Here is an 18,497-nt window from a genome sequence, read left to right as displayed (position 1 = left end):
TGCTCCAGATGTAAATGAGGATTCTTTTCAGGGTAAATGAAGCCACACTCTGCTGTCATTAACTGAGGAGCAAATGCACACACTCGAACACAAAGGCGAGCTGTGGCAGGCTGATCGGGCGCTTATGTGTGATGATATCTGTGATACTCCTTGAAGGACACAAACAACTCCAGGTAATTGAATTCCTTTGAAAAAACACCCATTAGACGGACATCTCCATGGGCCCTGTTTGACAAGCTTTCATGCTCGTGTATAGCTTTCACACATCATTTCCTCCCTTCATATCTCTGCAACAATGACCCAGCACATGCCTGGCTCTTAAACATACCAGAAATTTCTTACTGCTAAACTCAGGAAAAACTGAAGTGATTGTTATTGGCCCCAAACACCTCAGAGAGACTTTTTCTAATAATATAAGTACCTTAGACGGCATTAGTCTGGCATCCAGCACCTCTGCTAGGAATCTAGGAGTCCTATTTGATCAAGATTTATCCTTCAATTCCCAAATTCAGCAAATCTCAAGGTCAGCCTATTTTCACTTGCGCAATATTTCTAAAATTAGACACTTCCTATCTCAGAGCGACGCAGCAAAACTAGTCCATGCATTTGTTACCTCCAGGTTATATTACTGTAACTCCCTCTTATCAGGCTGCCCCAATAAGTCTCTAAAGATTCTTCAGCTAGTTCAAAACGCCGCAGCTCGAGTATTGACTAAAACTAGGAAGAGGGAGCACATCTCTCCAGTGTTAGCTTCTCTACACTGACTCCCAATAAAATGTAGAATAGAATTTAAAATCCTTCTTTTAACCTACAAAGCTCTTAAAAATCAGACACCCTCGTATCTTAAAGAGCTCATAGTGCCCTATTACCCCTCTAGAACTCTACGCTCCCAACATGCAGGCTTGCTAGTTGTACCTAAAATCTCTAAAAGTAGTGTGGGAGGTAGAACCTTCAGTTATCAGGCCCCTCTCCTTTGGAATCATCTACCAGTCAGGGTGCGGGAGGCAGACACCCTCTCCACTTTTAAGAGTAGACTTAAAACTTTCCTTTTAGATAAAGCTTATAGTTAGAGCTGGATCAGGCTTGGACCAGCTTTTGTCATGCTGCTATAGGCTTAGACTGCCGGGGGAACTGGCACACTGACACACTGGGATCCTAGCTCACCTTCTTCCCCCCAACCCCTTCATCACTTACTTTAACTTTGCCTGTCCCATTAAAGTTACTAACCATAGACCTTTCTGGAGTCCCTGAGCTCCCTTGTCTCGTAGATTCCTCTGAGCTGCCGTAGACGTCCTCCTGCTGCGGACGATCTGGACTCCAGCTGATACGGACGTGCTGGACTCCAGCGGCAACAGCTTCTACGACTCGTCTCATCACTATCACCTCTCTCTCTTACTCCCCTCTATCTGTCTTTCCAGACCCAACTCAGTCGAGGCATGATGGCTGTCTAACATGAGTCTGGTTCTGCTCGAGGTTTCTGCCTGTTAAAGGAAGTTTGTCCTCTCCACTGTAACTAGCTTAATACTGTGAGGTGCAATGCTCATGATGGATTAAGGTGGGGTCAGACTGAGTCTTACCCTGTCTTGGTGTTGGGTCTCTGTTCATAATTTGACATAGTGTGGTCTAGACCTCCTATGTTTGTAAAAGCGTCTTGAGATAACGTTTGTTGTGATTTGGCGCAATACAAATAAAGATTGATTGATTGATTGATTGACCTGTGTTATAATGAAGCTGACTGAGTGGAGAGGAAGTAAAAGTGATGACACTGAGAGGCTGGAGGTCTGCAGGCATTCAGAGGCTGTCTGTGTCTCTGCTCTCACCTCAGCCCACGTCCCTGCAGGCTCTCTCACAGCCTGCATTCATCCGTGGTTCAACATTTACTCATCTGTAACAATAAGTTCATTTGAGCCCGAGAGTACGTCACGACTCAGCCAACAACTGCAGGGAGAAAAACAGATGCAGCAGATAGAGAGGAGAGAGACAGATTTCATCGCTCTCCGATGGTCGCATGACACAAAGTTACGACGCTGTTGTGGTGACGCTCTGACCCCTGAGGTTCTGGTGTGACGCTGAGCACACACGAGTCGGAGGCTGCAGACGCAAAGGCTCAATCTGATGACATCAACTCCTGGACTCTGCTTTTATTTCTTTACTCAATCTAATGAGACTGAAGGGGGGGGGGGGTACACACTCATTCAATCCTTCTGTGTCTGATTTCAAAGAAAGCACACACTTTTTTAATGAGGGTAAAAGCTTGACCTAAATGTTTCTAAAAGAACTATGTTAACTGGGTGAAGTTGTATACGTGTATCCCAGTGTGCACAGTGCAGGCATGTACTGGTCTTACTATAAGGACTCTTTAGACCAGGGGTGTCAAACTCATTTCAGTTCAGGGGCCACATACAGCCCAAGTTGTTCTGAAGTGGGCCGGACCAGTAAAATCAGAACATAATAACCTATAAATAACGACAACTCTACAGTCATGGCCAAAAGTTTTGAGAATGACACAACTATTAATTTTCACAGAGTCTGCTGTTTCAGTTTTTATAATGGCAATTTGCATATACTCCAGAATGTTATGAGGAGTGATCAGCTCAACTGCAATTAATTGCAAAGTCCCACTTTGCCTTGAAAATGAATTTTATCACCAAAAACACATTTCCACTGCATTTCAGCCCTGCCACAAAAGAACCAGCTAACATCATTTCAATGACACACAGGTGTCACACACATAAACACAGGTGTGGGTGTTGATGAGGACAAGGCTGGCAAATCAATCTGTCATGATTGAGTGACTGGACACTTTAAAAGGAAGATGGTGCATGACACCATTGTTCCTCATCTGTTAGCCATGGTTACCTGCAAGGAAACACGTGCAGCCATCATTGCATTGTACAAAAAGGGCCTAACAGGGAAGTTTATAGCAGCGAGTAAGATTGCACCTCAGTCAACCGTCTATCCAATTATCAAGAACTTCAAGGAGAGAGGTTCAATTGTTGCCAAACAGGCTCCAGGGCGCCCAAGAAAGTCCAGCAAGCGCCAGGACCGTCTCCTGAAGGTGTTACAGCTGCGGGATCGGGCCACCACCAGTGCAGAGCTTGCTCAGGAATGGCAGCAGGCAGGTGTGAGTGCATCTGCACGCACAGTGAGGCGAAGACTTTTGGAGGAAGGCCTGGTGTCAAGGAGGGCAGCAAAGAAGCCACTTCTCTCCAGTAAAAACATCAGGGACAGACTGATATTCTGCAGAAGGTACAGGGACTGGACTGCTGAGGACTGGGGTAAAGTCATTTTCTCTGATGAATCCCCTTTCCCATTGTTTGGGGCATCTGGAGGAAGGCTTGTTCGGAGAAGACGAGGTGAGCGCTACCATCAGTCCTGTCTCTTGCCAACAGTGAAGCATCCTGAGACCATTCATGTGTGGGGTTGCTTTTCGGTCAAGGGAGTGGGCTCTCTCACAATCTTGCCTAAAAACACAGCCATGAATAAAGAATGGTACCAGAACGTCCTCCGAGAGCAACTTCTCCCAACCATCCAAGGGCAGTTTGGTGATGAAGAATGCCTTTTCCAGCATGATGGAGCACCTTGCCATAAAGCAAAAGTCAGAACAAAATGGCTCGGGGAACAAAACATTAAGATTTTGGGCCCTTGGCCAGGAAACTCCCCAGATCTTAATCCCATTGAGAACTTGTGGTCAATCCTCAAGAGGCGGGTGGACAATCAAAAACCCACAAATTCTGACAAACTCCAAGCATTCATTATGCAAGAATGGACTGCCATCAGTCAGGATTTGGTCCAGAAGTTGATTGACAGCATGCCAGGGAGAATTGCAGAGGTCTTGAAAAAGAAGGGTCAACACTGCAAATATTGACTTATTGCATGAATTCTGTGTAATTCTCAATACAAGCTTTTGATACTTATGAAATGCTTCTAATTGTATTTCATTATACCATAGAAACATCTGACAAAAACACTGAAAAACCCTGAAGCAGCAGACTGCGTGAAAATGTAATATTTGTGTCATTCTCAAAACTTTTGGCCATGACTGTACATTTTTCCCTTTGTTTTAGTGCAAAAAAGTACAATTGTAGTCAGAAAATGTTCACATTTAATGAACTATATTTCTACAAAAACAGCTGCTGTATTTTTCACCATGATGAGTCTCATAGTGGGACTGAATATTTTACTCTCTAAGCACTGAAACCTGCTGTGAACACACCAAGCACACAGCTTCCCTTATCACCTGACACAGAGTGTAATGCTTACAGCAAAATAACAGAGATTATAATAATGAAGAGGGTAAAGTTGACTATTCTGGACCCCTCAGCTTCAGCATGAACAGTTTGCTTGCTGCACAGTGTTGTATGCAGGGGTGTAGTGCTAGTCAGTCCCTCCAGGAAGTTGCGATTTTGCGATCGCAACTATCAACGCAAATTCAACCAATCAGCGGCCCTGCAATTTTTTACAATCACCGCAACTTTCCTGCAAATTTGATCAATTACCTCAATCTCAGCCCCTGCACGTCATCAGTTTTGTCATCAATTTGACTTCCTTGGAACATAAACATAAGTCCTCACTTGATCGGCACTTTTCAACAACAAAACACGCACAGAGAATGGGTGAAAAGAGGGGACAGCAGGCAGGACAAGTGACCATGACAACGTTATTATTTATAGATTGAGGGGCTCAGTGTTAGCTTGGTCTCTACCTGCAGCAGGTGTGCTTTATGAACCAGCTCTCCTCACCTCCATGCATCTGTCTCATCTTCATTGATGATTTTTACCCCCCGGTGTGCATTAGTGACAAAGACACAACCGGGGGACGTCTGTTTACTATTTGATGTTTGACGTTGTTGCCGTGGTTACCGTAAAAAGCTCTGCGTCTACAGCTTGATTTAATCCAGTTTGGTGAAACATCAGACACATTCAGTAAGTTTTGATCAACTCCTTGTCATCAAAGATGCAGATTCATTTCAGAGTGCCGTGAACTGACTGTGCATCAGTCGCTGCGAGGTGCATTCAGGGACCGTCGTAAATGTGCAATAACAGTCCTTTCATCGCATTTTTCTGTGAATCAAGAGAATCAAAATACAGTCAGTGGCCCCATCAAGAATGCTTTCTAAAAACATCTGTAATTTAGCGTATTTACTTGCCCCTGAGATGTTATTGGGGGACAGAAGCAAAAAAAAAAAAATCGCAACTTTCACCGCAATTTTTTCAAAAAGCTGTCGCAAATTCAAGCTTTTTGGGACGCAACAATCACAAAGAAATCCCGCGAAATCCTGGAGGGACTGGCTAGTGCTACCTGTAGCACACCTGTGACGTATTCACATGTATGGTACGTAGGGATGGGGATTTACTGTAATCCTTGTAATCGATTACTCGAATTTCCTAATGAACGATTACTCGAGTACTCGCAATTATTTATTTTTTTAACCATAAACAAAAGTAAATAAATAAGAGTCTGTCGGACACAGAGCTACCGGACCAGAGTTGTAGTAAGTTCTGCTGCCTTTTCTTCAGACATCTCTTCCACTCTCATAGTCGTTGTTCTCTGTGATGGTAGCTTGGACTCCGGCTGGACTAACGCGATCAGCTCTTTGAAGCCTTCTCCTTCCACAGAACTTAATGGGAGCATATCTCCAGTTACTATGTTGGTTATTAGCAGGCTAATCTTCTCCGCTCTGGTTTCATCACAACGACGTGTGCTAACAGGGCGAGCAAAAGACGTGATGGGAGACCGTTATCTGTCTCCACTGTTTTCTCCTTGTGCTTTAAGTGTATGTGGTGAATCATCAAACTAGTGTTTATATGGTATGTAAGTTTAACACCACATATCTTACACTGCACACTAACTTCATCGTTTTTTCAAAGTACTTCCAGACATCACTTTTTTTAGCTGACATGTCTCAGGTGTCACAGACGGTTCTGTGTTTGTCGTGCTTTAGCTTTAGCTAAGGTGTCCCAAAAGAGTTGCCGTAGCTGTCACGGCTGTGGCAGTGCCTTCTCTCCCCTGTTAACCCTCTTCTCTGCCTTTGCCCCCTCCTTCCTGTGTGCTTGGTGAAAGTGTGGCTCAGGAGACACACCTGTGAGTGATCTGAATCAGCAGCACTACAAATACCTGGTCCTCCTGCCACTTCAGTGCCGGATTGTTCCTTCGCCACGGGTGATTATAATCGTCAAGTACTTAGTCCTCAAGTGTGTCTAAAGATCAGAGTTTTTTCCCTACATGCCTAACGTGCTGTGTTTTTCTCTCCGTGTGCAGCGATACTCCTGCTACCTGTTTTTCACCAGGCGTCTTAGAGCTGGCTTCCTGGATATTTTTGTTTTACTTCAGTTGTCTCCACAATAAATTGATTGTACTCTTCAATTTGTCTCCGTCTCAGCTCCTGGGTCCCTCTGTTGAGAGCACACCCTGACAGTAGCTGCTGTAAAACAGTTGTTTTTGCTGAAATCTGACTCAGTGTGTTCTAAAACTGAAACCATGGCCGGAGAAGTCAAACGTTTATACCCCGTTAATTATTCTCCTACCTAGAATATTCAGTTAGGCGAAAACAAAAAGCACATGGTCACACATGTAACGCTGTATGAGTTCAAGTTATCTTGCCAGGTGAGCGAGTAACAAAATGCTACTCGAATAATGGGCTCCATGGCGAGTACTCGAGTACTCGAGTAATCGTACCCATCCCTAATGGTAAGCACACGCACGATATGTGGCTCCTTTCAAAGATTGTGGATCCACTGTTCAAATGTGACAAATGTACATACATGTAAACTTTTGTGCTAATTGGATCATGAAGCACTCTAAAAAGTCTTCATGAATTTCAACTGGAGTATGCAAACAGCAAGTAATCTAATTTCTCACTTTGAGAAAAAAAAGTCCCGGTGAGCCGTTCTGGTGCGCTCCATCAGTACTATGATTTTACGACCCCCAGAGGACTAAATTGAAATATTAGTTACTTTTATTGAAAAATTGCTGTTAATGTTTTCTCTGTAATTTTTTCACTTGCAAAGTCATCCCGTGGGCCAGATTGGTACCTCTGGCGGGCCGGTTTTGACCCACGGGCCGTATGTTTGACATACAGAGAGGGAGCTTCTAAGTGACGAGGCCATTTGCCTCCAAGAGATACCAGTCAACTGAAGCAAACCCCAAAATTTCTCTTCCTGTGTGTCATTTCGACCCAAATAAGCCAAAGTGGGGACCGTGTTTAAAAATACCAGAATTACCCTTTAATGAGGCCACACCTACCCATTCTGCCGCAGGCTCACAAAGCTGATTATTCTAGCCATAATGAAGCAATTCAGTAATGAAAACAAAAAGCACAGGTCCATGACATCTGAGGACACAAGGCAGACAGTGGAGCAATTTATCAAAGCAACACCGGCATCTCTGTGTGCTTGTGCTTACTTCTTCTACTGCATCACATTTCCTGTGTGCTGCTCTCCTCACGTCCTCACCTCTGTGTGACACCCTGCCTGATCAGCTCCCCCCTGCTGTGGCGAGAAACTCACTGCTCGCTTCGGCTGCCTTTGCACCTCAGAGAACGGTAACAGAATAAGAAGCTGTCGGTGTGAACTCAGGGGACTTTGATCAGGGGTACGCTGCATGCCTTGTCCTTTAGTTTAGCACACAGCATGAAAAGGAGAAGCCCCTAACACATAACGTATACTGACATGAGCAGGGTTTTTTTTACTGTTAGATACCAGGGAGTCAGAGGAGGAGACCTGCAGGGTTTAAGGGGGGACTGCTAGCTGAACTGCCACTAGTGACAGGATCACTTTAATAGTGAGGATGCCTTCAGTGTTCACTATTCACAGTTTCTGCCAAGTTACAGCAAAATGTTCTTCAGTGGTGTCCATGATATACAAGAAAATTAAATGTAGTTAAATTAAATCAAATGAATGGACTTCTATATCTCTTTTCTTTCTGAGCACTCAAAGCTCTTTTGCACTACTCGTCACATTCACCCATTCACACCACATTCACTCTCTGATGGTAGAGGCTGCTATAGGAAGGGACCATCAGTGTTAATCTCATTCACACACATTCACACACCGCTGAACTACAGAGGGAGCAGTCTGGGGTTCAGGGTCTTGCTCAAGGACACTTCAGCATGTGACTGCAGGAGCTGGGATCGAACCGCCAACCCTCTAATTGATAGACGACCCACTCTACCCACTGAGCCATAGCCGCCCCAAATCAAATAACAGACCTGTTAATTTACTGTAAACCTGTTGAATGTCTGATTTGACTCTTTGTGTTTAGTACAAGCTTAAAAGCTAATATAGAACTTAAGGGCTTTTTACCTTTATTTGATAGGACAGCTGAAGAGAGACAGGTAATGTGGGGAGTAGAGAGGGGGGGGAAGACATGCAGGAAATGGTCGCGGCTGGGAATCAAACTAGCGACCCATGCGACGAGGACTGTCGCCTCTGTATGTGGGGCGCTTAGACCGCTAGGCCCCCAGCACCCCAGTAAAATAGAACTTGATATAGCTGGCCTGCAGAACATTAGACTCCTATATGCACATGTGGCTGTGCTTCCTGTGCTGCTGTGAGATACCCTGCTGCTACTGATGCTTCTGTTTACTTCACCCAGGGTGTCCCAACCCCAACTTCTTTTCTTCCTGCAGTGGTCAGACTCTATAACCAATAATATATATATATATATATATATATGTGTGTGTGTGTGTGTAAGATATGCTTATTTTCTACCTCTTTAATTTGAATTAGAATTTTAATTGCTAATAACTTTTTAATAATTGTTACTTTATAGGCTCTTGTTTGCTGTATATATTTCTTTTGCACTGTCTACTCTGTTACTGTGACACTTGAATTTCCCCGTTGTGGTACGAGTAAAGGACTCTCTTATCTTATCTTATCTCTGAGCACGCACTATAACACTGGACCCCCAACACCCCCTCTACTCAGTCTTCACACTACTCCCCTCCGGTCGCAGGTACAGATCCCCTTACTGTAGGCGAGCCCGGTTTGTGTGTTTTATATGTGCCCAGTGTGTGCATATGTGTCTGGTGTGTTTTATATGTGTCCAGTGTGTGCATATGTGTCTGGTGTGTTTTATATGTGTCCAGTGTGTGCATATGTGTCTGGTGTGTATATTTGTGGGACGCGGGGCACCATTGCTGTGAGGCTGGGTGGATGGTTGTGGTTATTGTGTTCATACATGTATTCCTGTACAGACGGTGGCAACAAATCTCCTTATTAAGGACAAATAAAGATCTATCTATCTATCTATCTATCTATCTATCTATCTATCTATCTATCTATCTATCTATCTATCTATCTATCTATCTTATCTAACTTGGAGAAGCACTGAACTACAACATGTCCACAGCTTGTCTTCATCACTGATGTATGTTAGGGGTGAAGAGGAAAAAAAACCTTATGAAATTCTACTAAAGGGTATTTCATGAAGCACACCTCTATGGTTGCTCCCTGGTTTCTGCTACCCTTCATATCAGCAGCATACACTGTATAAATAATAGACGTAGTATCCGTGAAGTCATCCATCTGTTCCTGGGCGCTGTTTTGAAGCCAATCGTCGGCGGGAGCCATATTGGAAATGTTGAACTCAACCAGGCAGAGTGTGACGTAAAGAGGTGGAGTTTGAGCCTCCTAGCTAACAGCTATGTGTTCCTTCATTTCTTAATATCTTCTGAACCGTCACATTAGAAAAACATTCACCCCCTGTACAGTGTGTGCTCATCGAGAAATGATCTATCCAGACTACACTTGTTTTTTGAACCAGACTGTAAACATGTTTACTTCTGCTGTAAAGGTCGTCTTCTTTGAAATGGTGTCTCTGTGGTTTCTGGTGTTTCTGCAGCAGCCTCAAGTTGACGCTTGATGAACTGCATTTTATAACACTTCCGCATGGGCTTCAGATTTTGAGACCGGAGGTTGCCGCTTGATCAGCACAGATTACCCCAGCAGCCTGGGCACAGATCCATCCTCAAAGCCTTACAACACCCCATGCTCCTGTACTTTGCACCTGAAATCAGTATGTGGAAACATCCGGTGTGAACCAGCAGCTTGGTCTTCTTTTAGCAGAGATCTTGCATCATTTTGTAAAGTGTCAGCAAGCTGCTGGCACTGCTCACAAACCAAAGGAATTTGGCTTTCTTGGGATTAAAGTACAAAGTACTTCTGAAGAAAACCAAAACACAGGACACTTCAGCTCCACGTCATACTGTGGCACAGGGGGGTCGTAGTGGGGGGGCAAAGTGGTACTGACCGCATAGGGCTAAGCTTTTCTTTTCTTTTGTTATAACTGCACTAAGATAACTAAAATTGTCTGAATACATAAACAAACATTCAGAATTCCACAGCTCGGTGAGATCCACGTCTCTTGCCTAAAGTGGGGAATTGTCATATTTTCACAGCATCAAGTTAGGCTGAATCTGATTGAAAGTAAGCTGTAGGTTTGTAGAGTTTTATTTGACTTCATGAGGTTAGATTAGACCAAATAATGCCCCCTTGTTGTTATTCAACAAGTCACTTGGCTTCAAATAATCTTGTTTACCAGTCCCTCCAGGAAGTTGCGATTTCGCGATCGCAACTATCAACGCAAATTCAACCAATCAGCGTGATTTTTTCGCGGCCCTGCAATTTTTTACAATCACCGCAACTTTCCTGCAAATTTGACCAATTACCTCAATCTCAGCCCCTGTACGTCATCGGGTTTGTCATCAATTTGACTTCCTTGGAACATAAACATAAGTCCTCACTTGATCGGCACTTTTCAACAACAAAACACGCACAGAGAACGGGTGAAGAGAGGGGACAGCAGGCAGGACAAGTGACCATGACAACGTTGTTATTTATAGATTGAAGGGCTCAGTGTTAGCTTGGTCTCTACCTGCAGCAGGTGTGCTTTATGAACCAGCTCTCCTCACCTCCATGCATCTGTCTCATCTTCATTGATGATTTTTACCCCCGGTGTGTGTTAGTGACAAAGACACAACCGGGGGACGTCTGTTTACTATTTGATGTTTGACGTTGTTGCCGTGGTTACGGTAAAAAGCTCTTCATCTACAGCTTGATTTAATCCAGTTTGGTGACACATCAGACACATTCAGTAAGTTTTGATCAACTCCTTGTCATCAAAGATGCAGATTCATTTCAGAGTGCGTGAACTGACTGTGCATCAGTCGCTGCGAGGTGCATTCAGGGACCGTCGTAAATGTGCAATACAGTCCTTTCATGGCATTTTTCTGTGAATCAAGAGAATCAAAATACAGTCAGTGGCCACATCAAGAATGTTTTCTAAAAACAACTGTAATTTAGCGTATTTACTTGCCCCTGAGATGTTATTGGGGGACAAAAGCAAAAAAAAAAAATCGCAACTTTCACCGCAATTTTTTCAAAAAGCTGTCGCAAATTCAGGCTTTTTGGGCCGCAACAATCACAAACAAATCCCGCGAAATCCTGGAGGGACTGGTTTACAGAGGTGGACAGTCTGAAGGTCAATATTGTGCAGTTATATTTGGAGAAATTGTAAAAAAATAGGGGTGTAATGATTCTTTTTAACAATGATTCGATTCATATGATTCGTGGTTGCCGATATGATTAAAGGACGATCTTGGTTCATTTAGAACGATACGATCAGAAACGATTCAGTCACTTGAAATCGATTCAGTAACTTTTTAGCCAAAAATTCAACCAGTGTGACTGTGGAATAAATCCCTTGATACTGGACAGTCCTAGAGTCCTGTTGTTTCCTGTAAGGGAATCAGGTCTAAATTAATGATGGATATAAACGTTGTGTGAAATCCCATGGCGCCTTAGTAGGTGGTTGGATAGATTTGTGGTGTTGCCGCGGTAACTTTACTTGACCTTTACATATCCTACAAACAGAGAGCGACTTATTTAGAACATCACCGTTTTTACAAAAGCCAAAGTGTTTCCACACGCTGGACCGCATGGTGATGACGTCACAGACAGGCAGCCTGAATTGAGTGACGTTTAACATCTTTATCATTGAAGTGTAAAAAAAACACATCCATATAAAGTCTGCCGTGCTTAAATCCAATGTGTTATTTCCTAGTATGGATACAATCCATTTATTACTTTTAAAACGATGTTAGATCCATATATGTCGTCTGGAAGGACAACTAGCCGAGCACAGATCCATGTAGTCAGATCATAGGAATATAAACAGATACATCGATGTAGTAGATGAATCGTTACAGCCCTGGTAAAAGTATTGATATGTAGCTTAGAGCTGAGTCAGTTAAGCACTTCTCTAAGTTTAAGACCATCTTGTACTTGAAATAAGATGACAAAGTTGAATTGTCTCATGTTGAGATATAATGTCTTCTCATAGTGAGCTGGATATACTAATATTCAGTCAGGTTCTTTTTTTAGGATAAGCCAGCTATGCTCTAAAGCAGTGATTTTCAACCAGTGTGCCATGGAACACTAGTGTGCCGTGACAGATCGTCAGGTGTGCTGTGGGACATTTTTAATTTAACTTAATTAGCGTGGATTATGTGCATGAGATGTGTGTGACAAGACGTAGGCGTACAACAGCGATCGATAAATATTCCAAAAGGAAAAATGAAAACTCCAAACAGGGCCCTGGACTAAATTCTAACCTGGATGAAGAGCATAATATGGGCGGTGGAAAATGCAACTTTTATGAGAAAAACTACAACAGTGTCTGCTAGAGCTCTCAAAGCGAGCTACTTAGTATCTGAACTCGTAACCAAATCAGAAAACATTAGATAGAGAGAGAGACATTAATACTACCTGCACAAGCCAGTGTAAATGAGATGCTTCGCCCTGACACAGTTAAAGAAGTAACCAAGGATCCTCCCTCAGATAAATAGATTCATAACTAAATGTGTCATTTTGTAACACTTTTGGTTGGTGGTGTGACTCCAGATTTTTTAATGTAAGAAATGTGCCTTGGCTCAAAAAAGGTTGAAAAACACTGCTCTAAAGTAGGTGTTTCATTGTGTGCATGTAGTTTGAGGATGTATATTTATATCTGATTTAAAGAAACAGTGTCTGAAAACTGTAACCTACCCTTAAAAACAACAACTTTCTTTCTTTCTTTCTTTCTTTCTTTCTTTCTTTCTTTTATCAATGGAGCTGTTTTCTGATAGATTCTCCAATAAAATGCATTTACTTAAATCAAGTAAATGTTTGTCTTAAATCAAGATTATCAGTCTTCTACAAAGAAGATCTCAGCTTGAAAAATGTCTGAAATGTAAAATAAACCTTGTTTCTTCTAAATTAAAAACAAGATCATTTCAAGATTGTTTGACTTCACAAGATATTTAAGATGTTTTAAAACAAGTCCCTCTATCTCAATCAAATGTTACTTCTTAAGTAAATGTGTCTTAAATCAAGTGGAAGAAGACATGTGGACTAAAAATGAGACAATCTCACTTGGTAAGATTTGGAGTTTTTGCAGTGTAAGCATCCATCGGAGCTGCTGATAGTGATGGGAGACAGCGGTGAGGGAGGGAGTGAGGGAGGAGGGGGGGGTAGAGGTAAACAACAGAGCAGAGGATCTCAAACCAATGCGTCAACATGCTCTGAAGGAGCGCTCCTCCTGGGATCACAGACACGGCGCGCTCCTTGGTGACCGTGGATAACCTACTTGTCTAATGAGCTCTGGGTGCCGTTTTTTCATGAACCAGACTAAATGTGTGCAAGCTATTTCACTGAACACACACGCGCACACACACATACACAAGCGCGCTCGCGCACACACACACAGGTAATCGTTATTTAGAATAAAAGAGGAGCCACCGCCTCTCACAGACAGGCTCTCCACACAGACCAGGTATAGAATAACAGTCCTACCTGCACAAATCAGAGTGCTTCATTGCGCTGTAGAGACGCGCACAGGCTGTCTGATGGATAAAAGCACAATCAGAGACTCTTACCGGTTCAGACCCGTCTACTGATCCGCAGGTCTGCAGTCCATCTCCTGGAGTAATGTGGCAGAGAGGCTGGGACAGAAGCGTTGCCGTGCTGGCCCCGATGTCTCCGTGCTGCGTGTGATGATGGCGTTACCAGCTCTGCAGGGCCACAATGAAGCGAGGGTGCCTTCACGGGCTGTGGGAAAAACGAGACACATAGAGGCGTTCGAACTACACACTGTGGATACAACAACAGAGAGGCAGAGGCTCATTCTTAAGCATAATAATAACAATAATAATATTATTATATTTTTTTCTGTTCTAATGACGATGGAGGATAAGGACCACATTTATGGAGAAAAACATGAGCTTTTTATTATTATTATTATTATTATTATTATTATTATTATTATTATTATTATTATTGTGCAATAACTTTTCTTATCTATTTATCAGATAGAAGTGTACATAGTGTGTATATATCTGTAATAGTTGCCATATTTTATTTTATTTCATTTCATTTCATTTCATTTCATTTTATTTTATTTTATTCTATTCTATTCTATTCTATTCTATTTTATTCTATTCTATTCTATTCTATTTTATTTTATTTTATTTTATTTTATTTTATTTTATTTTATTCTATTTTATTTCATTTTATTTTATTTTATTTTATTTTACCCTTGTCATTGCTATTATTACTGTTGCTTTATTTTTTAACTATGTTAGTACATTCTTGTATTCCCCTGTCCCGTGTTATAAGCTGCTGTAACAAAAGAATTTCCCCCAATGGGGGACAAATAAAGTATATCTTATCTTATCTTATCTTATAACAAGTGTTACGTTTCCGGCTATATCCCAGCTAGCAGGGAATGTTCTCACCACATTGGCCAACATTCCCTCTAAGTTCTGATAATGTGTCAATACATGGTTCTGAGTGTAATATTTAAAGAACATATTAAGGATGTTATCGATTTAAATAATGTTACTTTTTTGTTAACTTTTAAAGAAAGAAGAACATTTTGTCTTTAACATTTAGATGATGTTTTGATAATATTCTGTAGGTAACAGACAAGGTTTTGAGTTTAATATTCAAAAAACATCATTAGGATGTTTATCGGTTTAAAAATGTTCCTTTTTAACAATTAATGACACAAGAACATTTTGTCTTTAACATTCAGAGGATGTTTTGATAATATTATCTAGGAAAAATATTATTTAATGTTTTCCATACAATGTTCTCATAATGTTCCTTAATAACAAAGAAGCAACATGTTCTAAGGAACATGTGTAAGATGTTTTCAGGATGTTTCTGACGCCTCAAATCACAAAATGTTTCATTTCAGAATATTCTGGTGATATTTAATTAGAACAAAGACAGAATGTTTTATATTTAACATTCAAAGGATGTTTTGATAAAACTCTGTGGGTCACAGATAATTGAATGTTTTTAGAGTACGTTATCTGAGAACAAATTGTGAACATCAAGAAAACTCCCTGCTGAGAATGTTTCAAAAACATTAGGGCATAATATTTGAGCACTTTTGTCACTTAACATTTTATTAATGTTTTTAGAGAATGTTATCTGAGAACATTCTTTGAACAGAAAGCGATCTGGATGTTTTTAGAAGAAAACATTGCTAGCTGGGTCTGTTGAAGGAGAACATCATGAGAACAATTAAGAACATGGAACATCTTGTGAAGTTGTTTTTTAATTCAGGCTTAACAAATCACTAAAGATGTCCTCATTTCAGTGGCTGTTCTTTTTATAAATCCCCCTGAATTAAACAACACGTTTTAAAGGCTACTTATTTATTTTATTTTGTTATTATCATAATAAAACATTTGCTTCTCTTACAGAAGTACCACTTTACCGACCGTTTGTGTCCCTGTTTTGGTCCTGTTACACTTTTGTTTTTGTGTAATTGCCCTTTACTGTCGTCGTGACTGCGTTTTCTGTGACCTCATCAGCAGTGTTTACCGGTTTAGTGTTAGAATTAAATTAATGGATCAATCTTCGCGATTTAAACCTAGTTTATAACCTCTTTTTTGATTTTTAAAAAGTCATGCATGGTGTCTCTAATTTCCGAGCTTTTTATAATCAAGTGAATCACTCAAAACGGGTTCTGTCCGGTGACTGACAGGGCTGAGGTCCAATCAGAAAACAGCAAAAGGAGGGGAGATGGAAGTATCATTTTTCATGAACGTGTCTAGTATGAATATTAATACTAGTTTATGAGATTTAAAGTGATTCAAAAATGTAATTGAACACAAAAAGATAAAAAAAGAAAGAAAATGGAAGAGAAGATAAGGTCTCGTATGCTGCTCCATTCTCACCTTTTTTCTAGTAGACCTTCAGTTTGGTTTTATCTGACGGGGGTAAACCTGCTCTAGTTTATTGCATGACTTCTAATCAAATCCAAATCAGCTGTTTGAGATCCTGTGCATGTTTGATTTGACTTACTCAACGTTGGAGCGCCATCTGTCGTCTGAATGAAGAACTGCAGGGCAGACAGCTGACTCTGGAAATCTCCCAACAAACAGCTGAAAACAGTTTCAAGAGATAGATAGATAGATGGACAGATAGACAGACAGATAGATAGATAGATAGATAGATAGATAGATAGATAGATAGATAGATAGATAGATGGACAGATAGACAGATAGACAGATAGATAGATAGATAGATAGATAGATAGATAGATAGATAGATGGACAGATAGACAGATAGACAGATAGATAGATAGATAGATAGATAGATAGATAGATAGATAGATAGATAGATAGATAGATAGATAGATGGACAGATAGACAGATAGACAGATAGGTAGATAGATAGATAGATAGATAGATAGATAGATAGATAGATAGATAGATAGATAGATAGATGGACAGATAGACAGATAGATAGATAGATAGATAGACAGATAGACAGATAGATAGATAGATAGATAGATAGATAGATAGATAGATGGATAGATGGACAGATAGACAGATAGACAGATAGACAGATAGATAGATACATACATAGATAGATAGATAGATAGATAGACAGATAGATAGATAGATAGATAGATAGACAGATAGACAGACAGATAGATAGATAGATAGACAGATAGATAGATAGATAGATAGATAGATAGATAGATAGATAGATAGATAGATAGATAGATAGATAGATAGACAGATAGACAGATAGGTAGATAGATAGATAGATAGATAGATAGATAGATAGATAGATAGATAGATAGATGGACAGATAGACAGATAGACAGATGGACAGATAGACAGATAGATAGATAGATAGATAGATAGATAGATGGACAGATAGACAGATAGATAGATAGATAGACAGACAGACAGACAGACAGACAGACAGACAGACAGACAGATAGACAGATAGACAGATAGATAGATAGATAGATAGATAGATAGATAGAAACTAAGTGTGTGTGTGTTATGTTTCTGACAGACACAGTTAGGAAGTAAATTATGTTTTGCTTTGTACAAAACTGCACAGGTAATGTACAAAGCCAAACATAATTTACTTCCTAACTGTGTTCAGAGGTTGTTTGAAATCAGAGAAAGCAGGTATGACTTAAGAGGCACAGGTATTTAATAAAAAACAAAGACAAGGTCAAAAATAAAACAGAGGTGTGTATCTGTCAGAGGGGTAAACGTTTGGGAGAGAGAAAAAAATGCTTAGAAACAAACAGATAAATAAATATATGGATGAAGTATAAACTGTTCATTTAAATTAGATTTCACTAAGATTTCTGAACTGCTGCTTGTTGAAATGTTTTTTGTTTGTGAGTTTGTTTCTGAATGAAATGTTTAAAGACTGCTTTGTTATAAAACAACATAATTACTGTTGTAATTACTATATGGTATAAGTTACGTAAAAGGGGAGGCAGGATAAGCCTTGGCTTCAGCCCACACCTTTTGTGGTCAGCATGTGATTGGCTAAAATATATGTGGATGTGTATGCATGTTTATATGTATGCATGAATGTACTTGTGTGTGTATGCATGTGTATGTGTTTGTATGCATGTACATATCTATATGTGTGTGTTTGTATATGTCTACATATATTTTCTTGATGAATCCCTCAGTGATTGTTTTGTTTTTATTTGTGATCTTTACATGGCTCCTATGGGAGGGAAGTGTTGGTTGTTGATGCAGATATTACTCCAATACAAGTGAAAGTTGTTCAGTCAGATTATGACTTGAGTTAAAGTCCTGGAGTACTTGCTTTTACACTGCAAAAACTCAAAATCTTACCAAGTGAAATTGTCTCATTTTTAGTCCAAATGTCTTCACCCACTTGATCTAAGATAAATTTACTTAACAAGTAACTGTCATGATCCTCATCATGGCAGCCCTCTCCTCTCCCTCTTTGTGTGGGTTTTGTCATTTCCCTGTCTGTTGCTCCTCCTCCTGTGTCTCTTCCCCTTGTTTGTGTCTTGTGGGTGAATGTGGGCGGGGTTTCCATTCTGCAGGCAGCACCAGGTGAAGCCACTCAATAATCAACCCTCTCCTATAAAGACTCCGGATTCTCTCCTACTCGTTGCCAGATCGTACTTCAGTTTTAAGGGGTACACTGAGT

The 18,497-nt window shown here is 40.8% G+C and overlaps 1 protein-coding gene across 3 annotated transcripts in view; it reads right to left on the bottom strand.

Moving 5' to 3' along the window:
* Nucleotides 1-16,297, bottom strand: part of LOC117824544 (tyrosine-protein kinase Fyn) — a 132,385-nt gene extending 116,088 nt beyond the window's left edge. Inside the window, exons 1-2 of one of the 3 annotated variants that reach the window (XM_034700066.1) lie at nucleotides 16,229-16,297; nucleotides 13,916-14,087 (exon numbers count right to left, since the gene is read on the bottom strand). The gene's annotated coding sequence lies outside the window, so the exon portion shown is untranslated. The remainder of the gene's footprint in view (nucleotides 1-13,915; nucleotides 14,088-16,228) is intronic. The other 2 variants (XM_034700067.1, XM_034700068.1) reach the window with 2 other exon arrangements.
* Nucleotides 16,298-18,497: the final 2,200 nt, after the last annotated feature.

This window comes from Notolabrus celidotus, chromosome 13 (assembly GCF_009762535.1).
Source record: "Notolabrus celidotus isolate fNotCel1 chromosome 13, fNotCel1.pri, whole genome shotgun sequence".
In the NCBI taxonomy this organism is placed as follows: Eukaryota; Metazoa; Chordata; class Actinopteri; order Labriformes; family Labridae; genus Notolabrus; species Notolabrus celidotus.
Note: the sequence above shows the minus strand (reverse complement) of the source record. Positions and strands in the feature narration are given on the sequence as shown.